Below are 20,316 nucleotides of genomic sequence, written 5' to 3'. Positions count from 1 at the left end.
CTTGGGTGATGGGATTAAAGGTATATGAACCACTTTGCCTGTTCATTTCTGAATTTTTAAAATAGTCCATTTCCATTTCAAGGCATCAAATAATGTAAGACCATATAACTGGCAACTCAGGTCTTATTTCTCTATTTTTTGTAATAACCAAGCACTTGTCCAGTTTATTACATCCCCCTCAGTCGTACCCGTTCATTTACTAAATATTCTGAGGATACAGAAAATAAACCTAGTGACCCATGCCTGTAATTCTAGCCTTCTGGAGGTTAAGGTAAGGAAGATGAAGAGTTCAAGACCAGCCTGAGCTAAATACAGTAAGATGCTCTCCAAAAGTAACAAAAATGGCCACTGAGTTTTTAATAATACAAATTTATATAACTTGTTTCCCATTGGATGTTCACAATTCTAACTTTTTCTTGAGTTAGGGTTTCTCTGTGTAGCCCTGGCTATCCTGGAACTCTCTATACCATGCTGGCCTCGACTCATAGAAATCTCCCTGCCTCTACCTCTCAAATGTTAGGGTTAAAGTGTGCACTGCCACGACTGACCTGAAATGACATTTAAGTGGATATTACCAAAGATATCTCTGGGGCCAGCGAAGCCTGGTGGATGACCTGAGTTTTGGTCCCTGGAACTTGTGGTGGAAATGGAACTAATTCCTGAAAGTTGTTGCTGTCTGTTCTCCATGTGTGTGCACTGTGGCACATGTGTGCTCCCACTAAACACATCACGCACACAATCATGGTACAAAAGATAAAGGAGACTCCAATGACCTTTTTAAAATTAAGTTTTGACAGTTTGATAGTTTAAAAAAGTTTCTAGGGAAGAAGTTGAATGCCTTAAAATACTAATCATCTTGCATTTAACCTTAGTATTACATGTTATATACAGTATGTGCTCTTAAATTATATTCCACAAAATTAATATTGCTAATATTAAGCCTGGCACACATTTTTACAAACACATAGGTTTGTGTATTTCAGTGGCTGGGATTGAACCTAGGGCCCTGAACATCCTGAACATGTGTTTATAGTATCCAGCCATTCCCTCCAGCCAGTTTCTGGCTTTTTGTTTTGATTTTTAAATGGTGTGTCTGAATTGCCCTTTTCTGTATCTCTAGTAAGATGTAACTTGTGCATTTAAGTATGATTTTTCTTTTGAATGTTTAGTTTTATTTTAGATTTCCCTTCCTTCCTTCCTTCCTTCCTTCCTTCCTTCCTTCCTTCCTTCCTTCCTTCCTTCCTTCCTTCCTTCCTTTCTTTTTTCTTCGAGACAGGGTTTCTTTGTATTGCCCTGGCTGTCCTGGAAGTCTCTCTGTAGACCAGAGTGGCCTCGAACTCCCAGAGATCCTCCTGCCTCTGCCTCCCGAATGCTGGGATTAAAGGCACAAGCCACCACCACCACCACCACCAGATTTCCATTCTTAAGGTGAAATTTACTTTTATATATGGTATGAAGCAAGGATTGAACTTGTATAGAGAATCCATTATCCCTAGTGTAAGTTCAGCAGTTTGTATTTCCATGAAGTGTTTCTTGTGCTTATTGGTATTCTAGGGCTTCTGCATTTCTCTTGACTTATTTTTCTGATTCTGTTTATTCCATTGTTTTAATGGAATAAAGAATTTGGTGTTAAAAAAATCCTGAGGCTAGAGAGATGGCTCAGAGTGGCTAAGAATATTCACTGCTCTTCCAGGGGCCCCGAGTTCAGTTCCCAACACCCACAGGGGTGGCTCACAACTGTTTAACTCCAGTTCCGGGGAACTGACACCCTCTTCTGTCCTTTGTGGGCATCCACATATGCTGCAATATGTTCACACAGACAGACAGATACACATAAATTCAAAGTTCATTTATATTTGTCTTAAGGTTTTTTGTTAGCTTTTATTTCTTTGTCAAAATAAGCTTATGAAAGACTTGTCAAATTCTGTGAGAAACGTTGGGTGTTTTCAGTTAGAATCTTAGAGGACTTAGAGATTTAAGGGTGGAGGGAAGTATATCTCCCCCCCCCCTAGTTTTTGAGACAGGGCCTCACTTTATTGACCAGACTGGCCTCATACTCAGATCCACCAGCCTCTGCTTCCCAAGTGCTGGGTTAAAGATGCATGACCCCTATGCACAGGGAAGTGCACCTTCCTACCTTAGCCATCTGGATTGGCTAAGAACTTTAAAGTTTCCCTGTGCCTTTTCCACATTCGTCATCATTGCTGCTGAGAATGTGGCTGTTTTTTTAACCCCATTGCTTCCCATTGTAGTAGTGCTAGTGACGAGACTGGTGACCTCACTGTGCAGGCAGGCTCCATACAACTGCGCTACACCCTTGGTGAGTGTGTGTGGTATACTCGCATATGTGCCTGTAGAGGATATCAGCCATCCTCCTGTATTGCTCCTGTCTCTTTGCCTCAGGGTAGGCTGGTAGCCAGCAGGCCCCAACAGTCTTCCTGTCTGCACCCCACATAGCACTGGGGTTAGAGGTGTGCATGGCCACTTAGCCTTTCCCTGTGGGCCCTATGCTTGCATAGCAGACTCTTACCTGCTGAGCCGGTTTCTCAGTCCCAGCTGCATTGCCTTTAGCTCATTGCTGAAGGCACCTTGGAAATGTCTGGTTTTTATCAGCTGTCTGTGGTGCTTCCCTGTCTCTGTCCCTCTGTGCAATGCTGTAGTGCTCGGGTCTAGGTTCCTTGTGGTAGGGTACTCATCAATTTCACATGCCCAGCACCTGGCACAAAGCCTAGCATGCAGTAAATGCTTTTAATAAATGCTTGTGGGATCAAATTGGTGAGAGAGACACAGTGAGCTTCACATCTTCAAAGTATGTTGCCTGGGCCAAGGCCAGGAGTAATGGAGGATGAGGCAGCTCTGGCTCCAAGCCTGGAGGCTGGGATCTGGGTAACAGATGGGGCACCCTTCCCCCACTGTCTTTGCAGGAAGGGTCCTGGGCCACTTTCCCACAGGAGACTTCAGGGAGGAGTCTACACCTCCTAATTACCCATCTTGTCATTCACCCTGGTCAGTACTAATCCTGGGGAGATCTGTCCTGTCTGTTCCCAGATACCTAGAGGTGGCACAAAACCAGTGGATCCTCCACTGGCCACAGAGGAGAGGATTCACCAGTGGGGTGGGGGTGTGAGGGGAAGCGCAGCTTGGGAGACTGCTGGCGAGGTGTGCCCAGGAGCCTTGCTCAGGGCAGCATCTTACTTCCTGCTGTTCTGTTCCAGAGTCCATCCCCCCAATGTCTGCCTGTTGGCTTGCTAGTCTTTCCCATGGCTAGTGTATCTTAAGCTTCTGTTGGGAATCTGGGAATGAGAGGCATTTGTTCTTTTTCGTTTGCTATGTGTGTGTGTGGGCTAGTTTGTGGAGGCCAGAGGACAGGTGGACAGGTTGGTTCTCTCGCCCTATGACGTGGGTCCTGGGGATTGAACTCAGAGTGTCAGGCTTGGCAGCAAGTGCACTTACCCAGCTGAGTAATCTCACAGTACGGAAAGGCACCGTTTCGTCATGCGGCTGTATCGGTGCGCCACTCTGTCTACTGACGTTGCTAGCCGATCAGATCCGATGTTCAAGTCCTGGTCTCTGCTGCCCCAGGAGCTAAGTTTCTGATGGAGATACTGTCCTCACCTAGCCACTGGAGATTTCCTGTGGCACTCCAGCAGAGGACCCTCCTTTCCAGTGGGCTGCATAGAGCCCACAGGCTTAGGTATGTCGGGGCTGGCTGCCATTGCTGTCTGTGCATAAGGGAAGGTGGTGGAGGTAGAGATGTGAGCAGATCCTCTCTGTCCACTGGGGATGGCTTTCCTGTGTCTGCCTGGGAGGCCCTTTCTTGTCATCTCTTTAGCAGGGCGCAGACCTTCTGCTCGTCTGCCTTGAATCCTTGGGGACAACTGAAAGCAGGGTTCCCCCGGGAATGCTGGGGTTTGGGGAGGGGCGTGGGAGTGCTGTTCTGAGCTCCCACCCTGTCCTGTGTGTGAGCCCCTGGGTCCATCTCTGTGCCCACCTGACTGGGCAGAGATGCTGTGTGCAGGTAGCCCCAGGACTAACAGAGGGGCTTCTCCTGGCAGCCCTGCCAGCCCTGGAGGAACCGGCTCCTCAGGGTGTAGAGCAGAAATGACAGATGGACCTTGGTGAACCTGTGGGATTGATCCAGATCCTTCCTCCCAGGGCAGAAGGCATTCCGACAGACTCTGTGGTGCTGGGCCACTCAGGATGGGCCTGACCTATAGGATGGAGCTCCCTGTGCACACATTACCCTCCTTGAAGAGCAGAGGCTTGGATCTCTGACTGGTCAAGCCTGTTTGTGCACATGGGTGATAACTGCTGTCCTCTGCCAGCCTGTGAGAACCCTGTTTATGCAGCTCCTCAGTTGCCTGGGGCCTTCCCCTCATCTGTACTCACTCTTAATGGTGCTTAGAAGGGGGTTTCTCAGTGGGTAGCTCAAGTTGAATCAGTTCCCTCCTTGTCAGACCTGTGGATGCCACTTACAGCCAGTAGGAAGCTGGTGACTCCCTATGCCCCTGGGAGAAACAGGGATTCTGCTTGCTTGGATTGAGAGTCTTCTAAGTGTGGTGGTAGCTTGCAAAACACTTGTGTATATGCAGGAGAGTAAATGTAAAAGCTGTTATACTCCAGATCTGGCCAAACTCTGGAAATAAAAGTTTTTGCTGTTACAAAGTATGTAAATTTATTGCAGAAAAGGAAGTCCAGTAAGCGGAAAGGTATTCTGATTTTTCCCCACTTATAACTCACTATGAATGATGGATTTTTTTGAAGTATTTTTCATGTCTCTATTAAATTTTTACCCATTACCAAAACCATACATGTTTACTGTATATACTGTTTTCTAATTGGGATAAAATGTTATAAAAAGTATTTTTTAAAACTATATTTAGTTGGGTAGTTGGGGTATATAGTTTTTCATTTGTGAATGTGGTTTTTATTTTGTGCTAATTTTATTAAGAGACCTTCATATATTGTTGGTATCAACTCTTTACCTCAAGAAATACTAGAAACATCTTTTAAGTAAGAGTTTGGCTTTATTCTACCAGTGTCTTTAAAACAAAAATTTAGATAGCTCTGTGTGTATGGGCACATATAGGGAGGTCAGAGGACAACTTTTGGAAGTCTTTTTTCCCTCTGCCGTGTTGGCCTAGGGATCAAACTCAATTCCTCTGGTTTAGCAGCAAGCAGGTTTTACATGCTGAACCGTCTTGCCAGCCCCTGCTCTACTAAGCTTTTAAATTATGGTTGTGTGATCAAATCAGTCCCCATCAGCTGCCCCCCCCAGCTGTGACAGGCAGAACAGAAAATGGGCACTACTTTAGGAAACTAATAGGAATTAAAGGGCAGTTGGACAAGTAGGGGTCTCACAGGCTTTTGATATTTTATTCTTACTCCAGATAACCTGGGGCCTTGGTTCATTTTCTAGTTCTGGCCTGGGCCTGTGCGTGTCTCGCATGCTTTCAGGTGAGATGCCGCTGCTCCTAGCTTTTGGACCACCTTTTGCATAGGTAACGGGGGTTGGGAGAGCAGAAATGCCCACATCTGGCTATGGTCGGAGCTGCATTGGGGGCACATTGTAACACTCTTCTGAGCTGTTTTCCTGGGGACACTAGGCTGTGGGACTAAGTCTCATGTCTGACTAGGTGACTTGGCCAATAGCTAGGCCTGTCTTGAGCCCCTAGATTCCTTATCTACAAATATGGAGAAAGTGCTTATCTCCGATATCTGGGGAAACTTAGCAAGAGAAAAATGAGTTAACCAAATGGTTGCAATTCTTTGGTAGATGTTTTCTCTGGTATTTTCAATATTACTATCTAAAATTTCCTAGAAAATCACATTTTCAAAAATTTGGTCAGGTTTTTTACAATCACTGTTGGGGATTATATTCCTTTGAACTCCATTGAGAAAGATTATTGCTGTGTAGCCCAGAGTAGCCTCAGATTCACTGTGTAGCCCAGTCAGGCCTCTTGGTGCAGCTTCTCGAGTGCTAGGATTCTAGACATGTGGCACCTTTTTTAGCATCTGCTTTTTAAAATAGCCACTCTTGTCAGGTGTATGTGGTTGGACTTTTGGAGAGCCATCACTTAGGTTCATGTATAAAAGTCACTGTATTGTTTTCTGATCAGTTGCTTCAGTCTTTATTTCTAGTGATTCAATTTTTCCTACTTGTGTTCATTTTCGCCCATACCTTCTTGGTTTGAAACTTATTTTGCAAAAGTACTTCTGAGATGAGGGGTTTTTCTGGTACTAGATATTCTCATTGATATCTTTGAGTCTGCAGCTGTGGTTTTGATTTTTCCCCTTCTGATCCTAGAGCTATTTAGGCCCCTTGCTAATGAAGCTTTCCAGATGTTTCTTGGGTTACAGAGGGCTTTGAGGGCTGTGCTCCTGGGCTACTGCTTAGTGTTCCAAGCTGAGCTGCTCCTCGTGGGCCTAGGCGTTCTGGTGAGAGCCTCTTTGTCTGTGGATGAGGCATGTATCTAGTACACTCTCTAGAATTACAGAAGAGGAGTGGTTGCTACCCTGTTGTGGAAGGAAAGGGTCTTACAGCAAGAGGGGACTGTCCCCTGGTATTGATTTCTGGCAGCCCCGTGTCTGCACAATGCTGCCACTGCTCCTTTGTGAGGGAGGCCTGGGACCTGGTGGGGTGGGGGGGCTGTTTATTAAAGAACCTGAGCCCTTTTGTCACTGACAGCCTATGACTGTGACCACTGGCTTTTTTTGTTTGTAAAATGCAGAAAATATAACCACATCTCAGACTGGAAGCCCTTTAGGGATCACCTGTTTTCCCATTTTTAAGAATGTGCAGTTTTGGCATAACTTCATAGTTTCCAAAAGGCTAGAGGAAGGATATAAAGAGTTCTTTCCATCTCCTCAGGGTTAGTGCTGTTACACTTCCTCCTCCTTCCCTCTCCTCTCTCCTGTGGTATTGGGGATGGAGCCAGCATCTTAGCAGTGTGAATTGTATGCTATAGCACCGAGCCACATGCCTAGTCCCCCTCTCTAATTTTTGAGCCATTTGAAAAAATTAGAAGCCCTGGTGTCCTTCCCTTTGGATGTCACATCAGTAACCAGAGTTGCGGGGTCTGCAGAGCTGTCTCTGGTTAGAAGCACTGGCTGCTCGCTCTTAAAGGACCTGAGCTGGATTTGCAGCACCCACACGGCGCCCACAACCACCTGTAGCTCCTGTTCCAGGGGATCTGACTCTTTTCTTCTGCTGTCCCCAGGCACCTGCATGCATGTGGTGTACAGACGAAACATTCATACACACAGACGACTGCAGTCACCTGTGAGTCTGCAGACCCCGTGCAAGTGTTGCTGGTGTCTGTGCCATTCTTGAGGCTGTCGTAACCCTGGTTTTTGCTTTTGCTTTTTTAATCTAAGTTGCCTAGGCTGTCCTTAAGACTTGGTGATCTTTTTTCTTACCTCAGGCTTCCCAAGTAGCTGGGTACAGGTGTAAACCTGAATCAGCAGGCCTGGGTTTTATTTTCAGGTTTTGGGATTTTGTTTGTTTTGTCTTGTTCTTTTTGAAACAGGGTCTCACTGTGTAGCTCAGGCTGTCCTGGAACTTGTTTTGTAGCACCCACCAGGCTGGCTGGCCTCAAACTCGAAAATCCATCTGCCTGTGCCTCCCGAGAGCTGGAATTAAAGGCGTGCACCACCAACACTGGCTTTTATTTTCAGTTTTTTTTCCCTTTAAGTGTCCTTTACTCTGGATTGTAAGTTTCCCATTCTAAAGTTCTTTTTAGCTTAAGTCTGAACCACCTGATCTTATTTCCTCACTGAAGCAAAGTGGAGTTGGTCCTGGTTAGTACTTGGATGGGAGGAGGTGTTTTCTTTTTTGTTTGCTTGTTTTATGATAAAGAATAGGGGCCCAGATCAGTAAAATGTCTTCTCTGGGACATGCAGTAGTAGGGCAGTGTAAGAGGAGCAGAGGCAGGGATCTGTATCTACAAAGCTGGCTCGCAGTGGAGTCTGGGTCACTAGCTAAAGTCCACAGGCAGAGGGTGGGGCAGGGCCAACTCCCAGGAACTGCCTGCCTTGTTCTTGCTTCTGCCCCATCTGCAGTGCCAAAGCCTGTGCCCCACCTCTTTCCTGGCTGGTTTGCTGCTGACTTGGGATCAAGGCTGAAGTGGGAGGGGAGGACTTTAGAACTCTAGTGCCCCTGAGAATGGTGCTGGGGACAGGTCTTCCACCCTGAGCCAGCACAGTTATCCCTTTCCCGGGAGGAACACCCTCGGGTTACCGGTTGGACTTTGAGCCACACTTCTCCCCAGCCACACTGTTGGGGCCTCTGGTTAGGGACTTGTTCAGGCCTCACCTGAGCAATGTGTCTGAATGCTGTCTTGAGTCTGGGCCTGGGTGAGCAGGTGGCAGGCTCACCTGCTCCGAATCTCCCTCCAGGTGCCTGCTGGGCGTCTGGAGTGGGCTATTTACATTACAAAAGGGATGCTTCAGTGACAGTTGACTCTGGTTATCTTCTCTGCAGCTCCCACTTGGGTGGTGGGTGTTTAAAAAAAAAAGTAATTTGTAGTTTTTTAGTGAATGATTAGCCCACACTTTCTTTGTCCACACCCCTGCTGAGAGGGCTTCCTCCCTTCAAAGCCCTGTGGTGAGGCGTGAGGAGGTTTATCTAGGCCCCTGGGGTTGGGCCTCCTGTCACTGTAACTTACTGGGAAAAGCCTTGGAGTTGAGGCGCTTCACTTTCCTGATGCCCCGCCTGTCTTCCCGTGGCTGCCCCTGCACTTGTGGTCCACAAGCTCACCTTTACAGCCAGGTCCTGCCCTGAGTCCTCCCCGCCTCCTTGAGCTGGTGTTCATTTCTGCTTTGCCTTGCAACCGCTTATGGAATTGGAGAGAAACACTTTTACACACACACACACACACACACACACACACACACACACACACACACACACACACACACACACACCCGAAGTCAGAGGATAATTCCTGGAGTTGGTTCTCTCCTACCCCATGGGTAGAGTTGTCAGGCTCAGTGGCAGGTGATTTTTACCAACTGAGTCATCTCAGTGTCCTGAAGTTTTTTTTTAAATTAAGCTTTTATTGAGAACTCATGTAACATGAAACTACACAGTTCAGTGAGTGGGTTTTGGTATATTTAGAGTGTATACCTCATACTGCTTTCTTAAGATGTCTTACCACCCCCATAAGCAGCTCTGGGCAAACAGTACTCAGCTCCCTGGACTCCCTTGGCCCTCCCAGTCCCTGGCCACCACTAATGGATGCATTGCCAGTGGATTTGCCTTATCTAGACATTTTCATATAAATGGAGCCCTACAGCATGCGACCTTTAGTGTCCCTCATTTTTATTCCCATTCTCCAAGTTGCCTGTGTGTAAAAGCGTTCATATTCAGAATATCTTGTTGGACGACTAGCCCAAGTGTTTGCCCATTCAGCAGGAGGTGCACATTGAGTTGTTTCTATTTTTTGACTGTTAGCAATACCATTGGTATAAATAATCATATATGAGTTGTTTAAATGTGACATTTTCCTGTGGGTTTTTTGATACAGGACGACGTTGTACAAGCCAGGTATATTTTGGACTCTCGCTCTTGCCTCAGCCATGAAAGTGCCAGAATATAGCTGTGGCCCACCATACCTGGCTAGCATGCTCACCTGTAAACTGGGTTGTCTTTTCATTACTAAGTTGTATGAGGTTTTAATGCAAATAGTTCCTATCAGATTATGACTTGTAAGTCTCTTCTGGTTTGCCCCATCTCCCTATCCCCTGGTGTGTGACTCCCCACAGACACACGTAGCTGATGGATTTCTTTGAAGCAGAGATGTTTGCTGTTAGAGGACAGCCCACGGGAATTAATTCTGTCCTTCCACTGTGTCAGCCTTATGCCGGCGGGTGCTACGTCTCCCTGCTGAGCCACTTTGCTGGTGAAGTCTGTTTCCTCTTTTTTGTTTGACTCATTGTTTGAGAGTTACGTCTTCTCATCTGGAGTGATGGCATGTGCCTGTCTTTTAAGAGTTGTATGGTAGCTGAGCAGTGGTGGCGCATGCCTTTAATCCCAGCACTTGGGAGGCTGAGGCAGGTGGGTCTCTGAGTTCGTGGCCAGCCTGGTCCACAAGAGCAAGTTCCAGGATAGGCTCCAAACCTACACACAAACACTGGCTTGAAAAAAGAGTTGTACAGTTTTAATTCTTACGTTTATGTTTGATTCATTGTGAGTGGATTTTTGAGTCTGGTTTGAGGTACATGTTCAAGCTCCGTGGCATGTGGTATATGCTATATAAGTCTTGCAGATTTTTTCTGTTGAATTGTCTTGGTGTGCTTTGTAGCTTTTGTTGTTTTGTTATTTTGAGGCAGGGTTTCTCTGTAACTTTGGAGCCCATCCTGGAACTCATTCTGAAGACTAGGCTGTTCTGGAACTTAGAGATCCATCTGCCTCTGCCTCCTGAGTACTTTTTAAAATTTTTATGTTTGAGTGTTTTGCCTACATGTCTTTGTACCGTATATATGCAGTGCCCACAGAGGCCACAAGAGGGTGTTGGAGTCCAAGGAACTGGAGTTGCAGATGGCTGTGAACCGCTGTGCAGATGCTAGGAATGGAACTCAGATCCCCTGGCAGAGCAGCCAGGGCTCTCAGCCTGTGAGCCTTCTCTCCAGCCCCTCTCCTACCTGTTTGGAAGTGTACAGCTAATTGTTAGCCATAAACTGTACTATAAAACAGAAGCTGTTTCTCTTCTTCTCCACCTGCACTGCTGGGCCTACTAGCCATATTCTGAGTTTTTTCCTAATCCATCATAGGTCACTTTGTAAAATAAAAACAAATGACTAGGAAGCAAGTGTATATTGCATTATTGTGTCAAATTCCGATGCAAGTTCTGAAGGGAGTGCTGCTGCCTTCTGTATTCATCTCACCGTGGATGGATGGAGATTCAGAGCAATGCTGGTCAGGGCTACTAAGAGGGTGTGGCCAGGGGCATGCTGACCCTGCTGTTTGTTTACCCCTTGCTGGGCGTTCTCAGACCTGTCTCTCAAGCAATGCCTTGCAGGGCCTCCTCCAGTCTTGAAGGCAGTTTTCTCCAAGGCTTGCTAATTCTACAGTATTTAAACTGTCATCCAGATAAGCCATGCTAAGCCGTGTGAAGCCCCACCTGTTACAAGGTTGCTTCCTGCAGTGTCTGCGGACAGTGGGAGTTTAAAAAGCCAAACAGGCCGGGCGTTGGTGGCGCAAGCCTTTAATCCCAGCACTCGGGAGGCAGAGGTGGGCGGATCTCTGTGAGTTCGAGGCCAGCCTGGTCTACAAGAGCTAGTTCCAGGACAGCCTCCAAAGCCTCGAAAAACCAAAAAAAAAAAAAAAGCCAAACAGATGTAGGAAGATTTTCAAACTAGCTACCTGGACAGTCATGTGTGCTCGAATGTGGAACACCGTGACACGCCTAGAGATTGAACCACAGGTTCTTTGACTCCAAGCAAAATCAAAAAGGCACCCAAATACAAGCCAGGCATTCTCAGCCTCACCGTGTTCCTTCTGGTGGCACTTGACAGTGAGGAAAGCCTCCCATTCCACAGCTCCCAAGCAACTTCACTGAACTGGTCTTTCTGTCTTATTTCTCTTATGATCTCACTGTATTCCCTGGAGATGTGCACCAGAGTTTCCCTGGCTCTGTCTGTAGTGAGTCTAGCGTACGCCTTTGATATTCTACCAGTCACCACACACAAAGCCGATTCACTCAAAGACAAGTTGAGGGTCAGTGGCCCTTTCGTTACATATTCAGAGCCAGGTACATGGACATAGGTTTATGAGCTCCTGCACATCTTAGTGATGGTGATGCAGTGTGAATTGTAGGACGGTGAGGCATCTAACAAATGCCAGTCCAAGAGACAAGGACTCTGCTCTGTCGCCACAGTATCCCAGTGCCTAGCAGTGGAGAGACAAACGGTCTATAACTCTGTATGACTAGATGATAGGTGACTGTTTAATAAGCTGATCGCACTTGGGGGTGGAGGCTCATTGTCTCTCGGGTTGCTGCAGCTAATTTTTTTACCTTTTAATGAACATTCAGTTATTTGTACACATGGTTTGATGTTGTCATAAGCCTCATAAGGCAGGGGGTGTTCTGCTAGTTTCATCCATCTTTTTTTCTGTGGTACTTAAGGGTTTCAATGAGTATCTGATGTTGGATGATTTACCCCAATGTTCTGTTCATAATGGACCAGTTTTCACTAGTACGTAGAAAAGACTTTTTAGAAATGCAGCTCTTAAACCTAAATTCCTAGGCTTGGCAGTATTATGAGGAGGGATCCTTCCTGCCCCAGTTCCTCATTTATTTACATATTTAGTCCCTGTCAGTCGTTTACTGTCTGAAATTAAAGATTCCAGTTGTGGAAGGGCATCCTGGCCTGGGTCACTGAGCTGGAAGACTCTGACATTGTCATGTTGGGTGAAAGTGCTTTTTTTGTAGTTGCTTCAAGATTTGTGTCTGTTTAGGCCAGTGGACAACCTTAAGTATCAAGTCTACTTCGTTTTGAGGCAGGATCTCACTGACCTGGAGATGGCTGTGTAGGTTAGCATGGCTGACCAGGGAACCAAACCACCTTTCTCTGCTTCCCCAACACCCCACACCCAGCTTTTTTATGTGGATTCTGGGGATCCAAGGTGCCATGTAAATACTGGACCAGTTGCATCCACCCCTCCACTACCCCATGGAAAAATCGACTCCTCTTGCATCCTTGAGAAAGGAGTGCACAGGGGAGCGAGCTCTTTGAGAAATTGAGATGAAACTTTAGTAACTTTGAGACCCCTTTGCATTGGAAGTTTACTCCCAAAGAATTATAATTGGGTAGCAGGGAGGGTAGGTAGCAGGGAGACTGGGCATCCACACTGCTGCTGTTGATGTGGAGTCGACTTTAATACCACTCGCCAATTTTGAGCTTGGTTAGTTTGTGCCTTATTTGGCTTGTCTGCCAAAACTGATGTGGGGCCGGAAGCACTGGAAGGTTACGTTTAAGCCGGAATTGCTTGCTTCATGCGGTTTGTACCCTTTTCCAAGACTGTTGGCTGCTTGCTTTTTCTTCCTCAACTCTAGTTCCTCTGACGTACCCGAGTCCCCTGGGGCTTGAGGGGTTTGGGGCTCCTTCAGGAAACAGTCATGGGGCCATTCACCAAGGCTGGCTCTGTCAGGGGACTGTGGTGGCGGCAATGTTTGCTTGCTGGTTTCCTGAGCCTTCTAAGAAGGCTTTGGGGGGGGCAGGAGGTGGTGGAGAGGTTGGCTGTGAGCAGCACTAGGCGGGGCCTCACTGAGCCATGGGTGCCCCAGTCCAAGGACATGCGCTGTGGGGCTGGCCCAATGGCCCTGTGGCCAGGAATGCAGGCTGCAGCCCTTTGGGGCTGTATTTTTGCACAGCAGGGCTGCATGGGGGAGTCTTGTTGTGCCTGGGAACCACCCTGACAGCCTGGTTTGGTTATGGTGTGCTGGAGACTTTACCTTTTGCTAGTCCTTTGATGTGGTTGGCTGTATTTCCTCTACACTGGCTGGAGGCTGTGGCTTGGGGGGGGGCACAGGCCAGGGCTCTGCACTGGGCAGCTGCTCTGCCAGGGGCTGCAGGTTGGGGTTTGAAGTTGGCAGCCATGGCATCCGTGGCTCGTGGGTTAAGGTTTCAGATTCCTTCCAGACACTCTTCATCTCCCAGACACTCCCTGGTTTTCTTCCTGGACTTGTGCATGAGAGACGAGTTTGTAGCCACAGAAACTGCTCACAAAGAGACCACAAGTCCCATCTCTGAGCTGCCCTTTCTGTTCGTAGGCTTGCACATGCTTTTTGCTGCTGGGGCTCCATCCTTCAGCCCTTTTTCTCTAAAGAAAAACCAAATATAATAAACTGAACACCTACATGCTTGCTCTGACACACATGTATACACATCATGCATGAAGTTTAATGTGTACAATGTCACCTGGAGCCAAGCCCTTCTCGTGTGTGTACCTGCAGGGTCAGCTCTGTTTGGCTGTGCACTGCTAAGGGGATAGAATTAAGTCGGGCAGTGTTTTGAGCTGAATTGCTGCCCCCCTTTTTTAGAAAGGATTCCCGCCCCCATCAGGAGAACATTCCCTGAGGATGGGGTAGCCCAGTTGGTAAAGTGCTCATCCACATCCAGGAAGCCTTGGGCTCAATCTCCAGCATAAAACGGTGTGGTGGCACATGCTCAGTTGAAGTATTCGCAAGGTGGAGACAGGAGGACCAGAAGTTCAAGGTCACATTCCCTACATAGAAAGTTGGAGGCCAGTTTGGTCCACATGAGACTATCTTTTTCAGTCAGTATGTAGAGAGCATGGACATTCACTGAACAATTTCCTGTGTTATATTTGAAATTTACCCATTACCACCTTAAGTGACATATCACCAAATGCAGTGTCATAATTTTTCTTGTGTACATTAATATGTACACATAATATCAAACAGATAAAACCTAACTAAAAATGTTGCTTACATATTCTAGTCCATCCCTGTCTTTGCCTCAGAAACCCAACCATTCATTGCCTTGAATTCAGTCTTTATCTTTCCTCTGACATTTTCATTATCCAATTGTTTCCTTATGTTTACTCTTGCTTGTCCAGTAGAAATCTCTAGAGCCGCGCGTGTGTGTGTGTGTGTGTGTGTGTGTGTGTGTGTGTGTGTGTGTGTGTGTAGGTCAGTCTTTGTGTGTAAGTTCTTTGAGATAGCCTGGGCTATATAGTAAGACCCTATCTATGGACTCATCGAGGTCCACCTGCCTCTGCCTTCAGAATTCTGGGGTTAAAGGCGTGCGCCACCATGGCCAGCATAAGGCTAGTTCTTTGTGTGAGCTGTCAGTGTGTGCTCCCTCTCCCTCTCCCTCTCTCCCCTTTCTCTTTCCTCTCCCTCCCCCTCCACCCCCCCCATGTGGACGTCGGAGAATAGCTTGCATGAGTTGAATCTCTGCTACCATGTGGATTCCAAGGATAGAGCTCAGGTTTTGAGGCCCGGTGCCTTTACCAGAGCTACCTCGTCCTCCCGCACTGTAACTCACACAGTTTGAGATCTTTCCCAGTCCTGAGATCGGTTGTTCCCACTGCTGCTTACGACTCATCTGCTTTGTGATCGGTGAGCTCTCGGTGTCTGCACGTGTCGCTGCTGATAGTTAATGCTTCTGTGAATTGTGGTCATGCTGCTGCTTTCATGTGTGTACATGGGTTCTCGAACTACAGGGCTACAGCACGTGTATTTGACATTAAACATCATCCACAAATGTTTCCCGGAATGATCGTCCTTGGGCCTTTTGGCTAGTGCTGGCAAGAGGAGCTGCTGCTGAACCCCATGGCACTCGGTGCTAAACTAACACCCTTTTGTGGTACTTGTCACATGCATTCCTGTGCTGCTGTGAACATATGCCATGTGCTTGTTTAATCTTCCATTACTTCGTGAGGGTAGATGACACTATTACCCTCCCCTCAATTTACATATTGAGGAAACGGAAGTAGCTTAAAACTACACCTAGTAAGGTGGTGGCTAGAGTCTCACTGTTATGTTTTGTTTCATTTTGAGATGGTCTTGCTATGTGTTATCTCAGGCTAGCCTCAAACTTCAAACCTTTCCATCTCAGCCTCCGGAGTACTGGGATTACAGGCTTGCGCCACCACCCCGGGCATCACTCTTGTCTTACTGTTTTTAACATCTAGTTTTATCTGTGTGTATGAGTTTTCCTGCACATATGAGTGTACCATGTGCATGCCTAGTACCTGAGAACAGAAGAGGGTAAGATCCCCTGGAACTGGAGTTAGTTTTGAGCTGCCATGTGGATGCTGGGAATAGAACCCAGATCCTTTGCAAGAGCAGCCAATACTCTTAACCTCTGAGCCGTCTCTCCAACTGCCTGCTGTGTGTGTGTGTGTGTGTGTGTTTCTGTAGTAGAATATTTTTCATATGTTAATTTCCCATTTTCTTTCCATGAAGACAAACAGAACACTTTAAAACCATTCCTATATTTGTTCTTTTCTACTAATGCTATGGAAGCAATCTTGGCATTTTAATTTCTTCTGTTTTATTGGTTTTTACGTTTATTGAAGTAAGATTCAGAGTGCTTGGTGATTTAAAATGGCAGCTCTGTATGATCGAGAAATGCTACTTACCTTCTCTCTGTCAGTGGCCTTCTGTACTGTGCTTGTAGAGCTTGAGAAGATTACATGAGATAGGCGTGAGTGTGGGGTGCTGAGCGTGATGCTCAGCTTGCTCTGAGGGTGTGCCAGCAGATAGTTCTACGGGCTGCTCTCACGTCAGCCTCTTTCCTTTCCTCTTTGCAGCCACACGAGTTACTATGCATCACCCAGTTACCGAAAGATCTATATCAGTCCATTTTGTAATAGTTGAAAAGCAGGAGGTTTTCAAATGCTGCATTGATAACATGAATAGTTATCATGAGAATCACATCTAACCCCTCCCCGACAAGAACTGACTCTGCCATTGTGTGATGGTTCAAAAAGGTAGACATGGCCTTCTTGGGTTTGCAGTTTGTAAAGGTGGCACACCCCTGGGTCTCACTAGTGAGTATGCACATGTGCACACATGCTCTCCTGCCAAAGTTGGCAGCTGTGTGCATCCTCTGCCAGGGCTCCCTAAAAGTCTCTCCATTACATACCAGCTTTGTCAGCAAACCTCAGGAGGGAAGGACCCTCTGAAGAGATGAATAATTGATCATCTCTAGATAGAATATGCCATAAGCAGGATCCCTACACTATGAGAGTGGCAGGGCTAGTTTTCACTTGGGGGCTCAGCTGAGGGGGAGGGGGGCTGCAAAGCTCAAGCCCTCCAACAGCTGCCAGCTTGGCTGAGTGGAACTGCTGGGCTGGACTTGAGGTGGAACGATCCGGGTGGGGAGGCAGCCTCTATTGCCTCAAGTTCTGGGAGAATTCACCCTAGAGAGTCCGCCGTGGAGAAATAGCCATTTGTGGAGCTTGCTCGTTCTGGCTGCAAACACCTTGGATGGGTTTCTGCAAACGTGGTGTGCAGCTTACAAGCAGCAGGCCAGCTCTGTGGCTTGTCACTCCTGTCTTCCTCTCGAAGCTGAGAAAGGATGAACAGCACTGCACCCTGGTACAGCTCTTCTAAGCACCTCCCTCTGCTTTTGTTCACTAGAATGGTGCAGCCCGTGGGCACTTACTGAGAGTCAGGAAAAACTTAGGAGGCTGGAATTGGGTCCGTAGCCCTCTCCGTAGTGGTGTTGACTGACTGAATTATCTGGAGAGTAGAGAATCACAGCCTTGCCCACTGCCAGAGGTTCTGGAATCCCTCAGGTAGGGAGGGCAGGCTACTGCTGTCGAACCCCTGCAACTGTTTGGGAGACAGTGGTAGAGATTAGGGAGACCCAGGGAGTTTGCTGTAGGGAATGAGGCAGCAGGAGGAACCTAGAGTCCTGGCCAGGCAGGATGCCGAGTGAATTTCAGCAGAGGCTCCCGTGGCCCTGGAGGGAGACCAGAGTGGTACGAAGGTGAACTCTGAACTGTGGGTGCACACAGCTCCTCGGGAGGAGACACCGCTCGGGACATTGCTGTGCCCATTGGTGTTTACTCACTCTAGTCTCCCAGGGACAAACCCTGCTGCTGCAGATGAGGGGAGCATAGCCTAACCTGGGTAAGACCTGACAGGGAACTGGGTGTCAACAACACTGAGTCAAAGAAGAAACCCAGGGGTGGGAGGGCCCAGGACAGTAGCCAGAAAGGGGAGAGATCTTTAAGTATGCCTGGAGCCTCAGAGGGTCTTCCAAAGCTTGGGGAGGATGACACAGATGCCAGTCGGCTCTGCAGGAGGCAGAGGCGCAGGTTCCAGAGGTGTGCCAGGAGCCTTGTCCCTTAGCTCATGACACAGTTGGCTATGCGTCCCAACAGAATGAGTCTGGGCATGGTGATTCAACTCTGGCACAGACACTGGAGTAATCTGGAGTAAGCAGGATCGCTCAAGGAGGGCTTCTCAAGGAGGGCTTCACCCAGTAGAAGTATTTTGTTTCTTGTCTCTTAATGTTTCTATTTTACCCCTGTGACATGTTCCTTGCCCATTCTTTTCTGCTCGTTAGTCAGGCCTCATGTCACAGATCTGGATACTGATGGTAGTGTCTGCCTAGCCTTTGAGTCACAACCTCTGGGGCTTACAGGCTCACCTGAATTTTTCCCTCTTGGAATGTAAGTCTACTCTCCGCTGTCCATGCTGCTGCCTCCACATCTGCTTATCTGGTGCATGGTTAGGGATCAAACCCAGGGCCTTAGGCATGCAAGGCGGTGAATGCTCTACCAACTGAACTCAACAGCTTACTGTGCCCAAAGCCTGCAGGCCTCCTTATCAACGTACTTGCTTGATCCTTCCATCTGTAAATTCTTCTTCCTCTTCCCAAATATCTGTCCATCTGTCCTGCCTAATCTCAAAAACCACTGAGATGAGTCTTTCTGGACCCCCCTCCCCGAGCATACCTGTCTGGAGAGAACTGGCTTCTTTCCCTCCCAGCCCAAGTGCACCTGAGTACACACTGCCATGTGCTTTTAGGATGTTCCAGGGCTGTTTGTCACCTTTATCAGCATCAGGTGCAGCTTACTGCAGCTGCTTTGTTTGTGGTCTCAGACGGAAGGAAGCCTACGTTCAGGAAGGGACTGTTTGTGCCCTGTTGAGGTTGTCTTGTAGCTGTATATCAAAGTTTCGGGACCCATCGGTAAAAGCACACTAGCCTAGACTTAAAGGACAGGCAGGAAAGAAGGGAACGGGGCCTGGCATGTCGGAACAACTCTTAGAGCTCAACTGCTAACTGACCTAAGTATTTCTTACTATGGATTATGATCAGTCTGAGGGAGCCGTGGGACTGCCGGGCCCTCACACTACATTATGGGGAGTGTGGATCATTAGTGTTTGAGTACATGCTGCTGTGCCTCTCCCGTGTGTGACTTGCGTGGACATGGTGTCAGTACAGGGCTGTGTTTACTCAGTTTGACTTTTCTCTCTCCAGCCTCTTGACCTTGTGGCACCTGATCCAGCCTGTTTGTCCTGATGGCAGGTGGCATGGTTATTCTACCTGGGGATACTTTAACCCTCCTGTTTTCAACATCTGTCTTCTTGGAGAACAGCTGTGCTGTTGCTGGTGGTCAGGGTTCTTGATGTCTTGCTAAAGGGGTTGAAGCAAAGGCACACGGTTGCAGAGGGAGCAAGGGGAAGTGACAGGCCAGGCCAGACGCACTGGCAAGAGTGGCGGCAGGCCCCGGGAGTGAAGGGCCCTGCTTACTGGGACTTCCCTTCAAGAGGAGGAGGGGCTTGGGTGCTAGAGGCTTTGGGTAGTCTGGTGTTTGTTTGTTTTTGTTTTTTGGGTTTCTCTGTGTAGCCTTGGCTGTCCAATAATTCACTCTGTAGACCAGGCTGGCTTTGAACTCAGCTCCATCTGCCTCTGTCTCCTGTGTGCTGGGATTACAGGCATACGCCACCACTGCCCGGCTGGGTAGTTTGTGTTTATTGACAGCTTTCAAGATACATAACCATTTCTTCTATTTTACATGTCCTTCCCCAAAAATACATATCCAGGTAGGCATAAGATGGCAAATAGGGTATTCTCCTTAAAAGTTCACATTGAAGACAATTTGTCTTAATGCACACATACTTCAAACCAGTTCAGTCCAGAATGGCCTATCTTCTGTACCCAGACCAAACTCGAGTATGATTGAATAGGTTCTAAGATTAATGGTCAATAAGGCAAGGAGAGACTCAGTCCGTTGTTCAGAGAAAGGTGTGCGTGCAGCTGTGCGTATACAAGACTCCCTTGTTAGTGATGGGTTCCTAGGTTCAGAGAGGGGTGGATATAACAGTCATGTAGGTAAGAGGAGGGGTGTCCGGTTGCCAAGTGCATTATTAGAACAGGGGAGCATGCATAGCCCAAACCAAGTGGAGTCCAGGTTGCTAAGCTATTCCCTGTGCTTGCCTGCCTCACTGTGACAGACTGCTAGACCCCACCCTTGTCAGCTGACTTACCAACTTGTATCTGAGTATGGCTGGGCTGTGGTGGCAGCCCTTGCAAGCCAGCACTCTCCGTAGCTGGTCTCAACAGAATTGTGGCAAACATTGTGAAACTTGAACATCTTCAGATGCAGTTGTAAATCAAATGCCCACAGGGACTACAAAGGTAGCACAGGTAAATGAAGTTATAATTGATTCCGGTATTAATGAGTAATCAATCCCTGACCTCTGGCCCTGGTTTCAGGAGTCTATACTGGTGCTGAGATGGGGAGTGTGTGGAGACAGCTATGTTCTGAGTAAGCAGTAGCTCTTCTCTGCCATAGACAAACTTGCCAGGTAGAAATTAGATCTT

At 47.5% G+C, this 20,316-nt stretch overlaps 1 protein-coding gene across 6 annotated transcripts in view; it reads left to right on the top strand.

Moving 5' to 3' along the window:
* Nucleotides 1-20,316, top strand: part of Tet3 (tet methylcytosine dioxygenase 3) — a 102,515-nt gene that overhangs the window by 28,491 nt on the left and 53,708 nt on the right. Inside the window, exons 1-2 of one of the 6 annotated variants that reach the window (XM_021227736.2) lie at nucleotides 7,166-7,172; nucleotides 9,909-9,911. The exons of the other annotated variants lie outside the window; for them this stretch is intronic. The gene's annotated coding sequence lies outside the window, so the exon portion shown is untranslated. Of the gene's footprint in view, nucleotides 1-7,165; nucleotides 7,173-9,908; nucleotides 9,912-20,316 lie in introns of those variants that run through there. 6 annotated transcript variants of the gene reach the window in all.

Source organism: Mesocricetus auratus, unplaced genomic scaffold (genome assembly GCF_017639785.1).
Source record: "Mesocricetus auratus isolate SY011 unplaced genomic scaffold, BCM_Maur_2.0 Super-Scaffold_100676, whole genome shotgun sequence".
In the NCBI taxonomy this organism is placed as follows: domain Eukaryota; kingdom Metazoa; phylum Chordata; class Mammalia; order Rodentia; family Cricetidae; genus Mesocricetus; species Mesocricetus auratus.
This window is presented reverse-complemented; position numbering and strand designations above follow the sequence as displayed.